This window comes from Hibiscus syriacus, unplaced genomic scaffold (assembly GCF_006381635.1).
Source record: "Hibiscus syriacus cultivar Baekdansim isolate YM2019G1 unplaced genomic scaffold, ASM638163v2 tig00110904_pilon, whole genome shotgun sequence".
NCBI classification, from domain to species: domain Eukaryota; kingdom Viridiplantae; phylum Streptophyta; class Magnoliopsida; order Malvales; family Malvaceae; genus Hibiscus; species Hibiscus syriacus.
Window position 1 is genome coordinate 427,009 of NW_024062907.1, and position 5,539 is coordinate 432,547.

Genomic DNA, 5,539 nt, shown 5'->3' on the forward strand with positions numbered 1-5,539 from the left:
GAGGAAAACAAGTGGCAAGCTCCACAACATGATTATTTAGCCTTAATGTGGCAATTTCTCCTGGGCTCGACTCAACAGACGACAATCATGATACAAGCTGACTGAGGGTTTTTTCAAATATCTAGATCCCAAGCTGAAAAAGCTTGGGGGATTTCATGAATGCCTCGAGCTAACCTAAAACTATGACCTCGAGAAAGTCCAACTCCAAACAGATGGTTAATAAATTAAGGTTTTGCATTTCATAATATGGATTAATTTATTTAAATCACGTTTGAGGGCATGCCACACGAAAGCAAGAAACGGAAATAAATTGCGATGATATAGAATTTGTTACTTGAACACTCATCCAACTCTCAAAAAGCCAGTAAGAACTATGATTTCCTAAACCTACACGGTAATGGCATGCAAACCCATTGTTCTGTACCAATCCATTCCACATTCATAAACTGTCAAATACAATAAGGTATACTATTTATATGTAAAATAACAATTTGATGGGAGCGTGGCACCTCAACAATCATCCAGATATGACCAAGCATAGCCGCACTTTTATATCTCTTTGCTGTGCCCCCCACCAGATACGACAATTGCACAACCTCGCTTTTATATCTTACTTGTGCCCCCTAAAGTACAAGTAAATTTTCTGCACACACCAACACAAAAACGTAAGCAACTAAGTATCAAGGCAAAGCTGTATGTAACAAAAAAATCAATTTTAATCTATTACGACACTGGTTTGATAGTGTATAGATCTCAGTTTTCACACTATCACCGAAACTTATAAAAACAACCGTGCAGATTCAAGAGCAGGCATTAATAGTTAAATCAGATGACATAGCCACATATCCTTTTAAAAAAAATACATTAATAATAAACTAACGATTATAAATCAAGAGAAATGCTGTGTCTAAACCTGAATAACCCACAAGCTCAGCAGGGACTCCAAGCAAAACAGCCCAAAACCAACAAAGTAGAAAACCTGTAAAACAAAAATTAGTTAAGCCCAAACTTCTAATAAAATAATGTTGAAAAAAACGGTTAGATTCTATCAGAAGCAAAGCATCAATGTATGATCATATATCTCTCGTTACTCTCCTGAGAACAATGGTACCAATTTAGTAAATTTATTTGTCAAAAATTGTGGACAAAAGAAAGCACATCCCTTAAGTTCCTACAACTAGCTGTGCTAATAAGAGGGAAATAATTCCAACATGCAAAAAAATGCAACTTACCCCTGCTATCATATCATCAGGGATAACATCAATTGCCGCCAGGATACCACTGCAATTAGAGGCAACAAAAAAAATATAGTAAAATACAAGGTTAAAAAAGGTGAATCCCTATAGGCATCAGAAAATACACATCATAAGAAATTTCAACATAAGCAGGCAGCATTTGACAGGGAAAACAGAACAAAAAGAGGTTAGAAGTTAGAACATCCCGGTAACTAGCTATAAACAGCAGCTAAACAGGCTCGGATCATCTACATTCAATCGCAACAAATAAATACACAAAATTGCATTGACAATCAACAAATATGCCAACTCAAGGTCTAGCTGACTTCAAGAGCAAATTAGGGAATGAAGAACTTACGTTAATGATTTCCCATGAAAGAACAGGAGGAGCAATTGCAGCAAAAATGCAAAACCCAAGGTGGAGCTACACAAAGCAGATAGACAGGTTAAACAAAATCAATAATAATATAATATTAATAATAATGCCTCCCAATCACTACAAAAAACTCACCAAGTAGAACATGAAAAACCAACCAAAATTCAAGGCACTATCTGTCCTGTAAGGTGAAACCCCAGCAACACCATCACACCAAAATTTCTCTTTTTTCAAGCTAAAATGCAATATTTTAACCAATCACTAAAGATTTACCTCATTCCTCGGTAGAGTGGTCTGTACCACAACACGTATGAAAGAGGGCATCCAAGCAACATGTAGATTACAGCAAGGAAAAAAATTTTAACACCTAAAACGTATGAATCAAGTTAGAATATAAATACTTGCCTAGACCACATTCCAGAATAAGGAAAACATCAGAGAATCATAAATACTTACCACCACCTTGAATCCAACAAACATCACTGCAATAACATTAAAAACGAGGCAAAGGACTATGCCTGAAATATGCAAAATTAAAGCATATCAGTAATACAATATGGAAGAGGTAATAAGGCACAGACTTTGGCATATTGCCGAAATTAATACCACGCCATAACTCGTAACTTGAATGAAGATTAAAGGATACTCCTAAAAGAAGAGAGAGCGAGAGAGAGAGAGATACTCTGATTACATTACACGATAATGGCATCTAGACAAACTGCATAAATTTGGTCAACTTTGACATGCATGTATGCTCATAATATTATTATCGTGTTCTTAAGGATTCAACTGGAAAAAGAACTACAACGAATAAGATACTTTTAGATACATTCGAGATAAAAAAGGACAGACTAATACAACAACAAAATTCAGTTGCAAAAAATAGAACTCATACATTACACGATAATGGCATCTAGACAAACTGCATAAATTTGGTCATCACTTTTTACATGCCATGTATGCTCAAAATAATATTATCGTGTTCTTAAGGATTCAACTGGAAAAAGAACTACAAACGAATAAGATACTTTTAGATACATTCGAGATAAAAAGGACAGACTAATACAACAACAAAATTCAGTTGCAAAAAATAGAACTCATAAAGTTTACAATATGTCTTTTGCATAAACACTCGAACAATTTACATTAAAAAGGCAAGAATATAGAGTAGTGGAGAAAACTCCATAAAAAGATAAAACTCCATACCAAGCCAACTTGCAAATGCAAGATATTGCAGCCTCTGAGCATGAACTGGTATCTCATTAACTATATCATGATGTATAATTGGGAAAAGTGCTGGCCAGTTTTTATCATCTGTGGAAACACCAGCTGATATACCATGACAAAAAAGTGGTAACATTTAGTACTTATCAGACCACTAGAAAAGAATACAAAAGTTAGACACTTGCTAGTGCTCCAATTCCCTTACTTTGTGAAACGGCATCTTCCCTTCGCTTTATATCCTAAAATAAAAAACGAAAAAAAAATAGAAGAACAGAACTTAAATAAAGAACTCAAAACTCAAGTTGCAGTAGCATCATAAGAACAATTAACGCCGTGTCCAAGAAAGGAGGCATCACAGGATGTAATCTAGTGAATATGTATTGACTTGGAGGAAAAAGAAAGCAGGAGATTTATGCATCTAAACAAGCACAGAGTTAAAAACAACCTTTTCCCTTCTTTTAAGATCAGCTTCCCAAGCTGCAAGCTCCTTTTCTCTTTTCTTGGAATCCTGCGATTAACAAAGTCAACAAAACAAAGTAATCAGTCATCCCTCAAGTATTAATGCTATAGAAATGTAAAGGACAGAAATTTCATTACGTTCATTGTATCTAGAGGTATCTACAGTAGCATCATGTTTTTCCCAAAACCCCGAGGTTCGTATGCCAGTGGTCGTGCAGGAGCAACACCACCACCATTCTGCAATGACACTCAAATAAGTAAAAACACTAAACATGAAGTAAGACAAGGGAAGCATCAGTATCAAGAGATATAAATCATGCCAAATAAGCATTAATTGTACAAATAACAGCACTTAACATGGCGTAAACTACAAACATGACAAGTGTGTATCAACGTTATTACTAGGGGTGCTTAATGAGTGAGCAGCTCATGAGTTGCTCGAATCGACTTGGTCAAAACTCATCAGCACTTGACTCGGTTGATTAGACTAGAACTTGCGCTTGACTCAAGACCTTAACGAGTTGAGTCGAGCAAGATCCAACTCGATTCGATAAATTCACGAACAGTTCATTAACTTTTTATATTGTTTAATATTAATTTAAAGCATTATTCCATCAAAAAACTCTAATTAATAATTTTCTAAAGATAACAAGAAAGGTGCTAATTAATACTAATTTATAATTTTTTTAATAAACAACAAGAAAGATACTAATTATTAATTTACTAGATTTTACATATAGTTAAAAAGCAAGGTAAAATTTTGGTGAGTCGAGCAACAAGTTTTTTTATGAGCACAACAAGAGCAAACTTTTACCAAGCTTAACCAGCAACAAGTTGAGTAACAAATTTTTGATCGACTCGAACAATAAGCATCTCCAAGTTATTACATAGATGGTCTTATAGCTAACAATGAAGAACTAAGCTCAAATTTAACTTATATGGTCCATAAATTTCCCAAATCATAGTAACCAATTTTGAAACTAAATTCAATATATGTTATTAAGAAAACAAGATTTTAATTTATTTACATTTTGAGATTCAAAAATAAAATCCACCTAAAAAACTACACACTGAAAGTTTCAGCTGCTATATCATATATTTTTTCTCATTAATTACAACAAAGGGGAAAAATCAACAATTAGAAGCCATTTCAGCAACTAAATGTTAGCAACCAGAGTTTTCAGATCCAGTATATTCCAAACCTAATTCCGAAACTACCCTTGAAAAATCGAGAAAACCGACTACCACACATAAAAAAAGAACAAAAAATGTACATCTGAGAAGGGCAAAAAGGAAACTAGAATAGGAAAAAAGAAAGACAATACCGAAAATGGATTGACTTCTTCTTCATCGAAAGGATTTGGATCGTGGTGGCGATTCATACTCTCTTTCTATCTCCCTGTTTCAGATCCAAATTTTCTCCAAAGTAAGGTCAGTTTTTGTTGATACTTGAAACGGCGAACTACTACTTACTATTTTCGTAAATCGGCTTGGCTTGGGAGTGACGCGGGATATGTTGCGTGATTTGGACTTGCTATTGGTAAACACTAGACCGGGTAACTGATTCTCGCTAGTGGTTGTACACGTGGCAATACCACTGTGATTACACCTTAAAATTGGTAATTCACTGCTTGCCACGTAAGGAGTGAAGACGGGTGATAATCACGTGTTTCCAGCTTTCGCGACGGCCGGTAGGTTCCCTTTCCGTTTTCCTCTCAATTAAAAGAACGTTTATAAATATCTACTCTATATTTAAAATTGGAATTTGCTTGATAGGCTCCGCTTAAATTCTTCCTTGCCATGGATTGTGGGTGGGGACTTCAACGAGATCCTGCTTGATTCGGAGAAAGCCGGTGGGAGACAACGAGGTCGAGGGGATATGCTTGCTTTCCGGATGCTTTGCGTCGGAATGATCTTTGGGATTTGCGACCGGTCCGAGGATGGTTCACGTGGCACAAAGGCATTTCGAATTCAGTTCCGCTTTGTGAAAGGTTGGATCGTTTTGTTTATTCTTCAAATTGGCGAGTTAACTATCCTCTTTGCACTACTATAAGTAATATACTCCGGCGTCGGATCACTGTTTTATTTTGCTGGACACTTCTCCCACTGATGTGTCGGCATCCAATTTGCACCATGACTACTTCAAATTTGATGAATGCTGGAGTGCCGACCCTATTTGTGCTGCAAAGGTTCGTGATTGTTGGCTCCATTCTGCGCCTTCTTCGCCTTTAAAAATTGCTAATGT

General features: G+C 35.8%; 1 pseudogene; it reads right to left on the bottom strand.

Moving 5' to 3' along the window:
• Window positions 1-400: 400 nt before the first annotated feature.
• Window positions 401-4,783, bottom strand: LOC120146220 (annotated as a pseudogene).
• Between the last annotated feature and the right edge of the window lie 756 nt (window positions 4,784-5,539).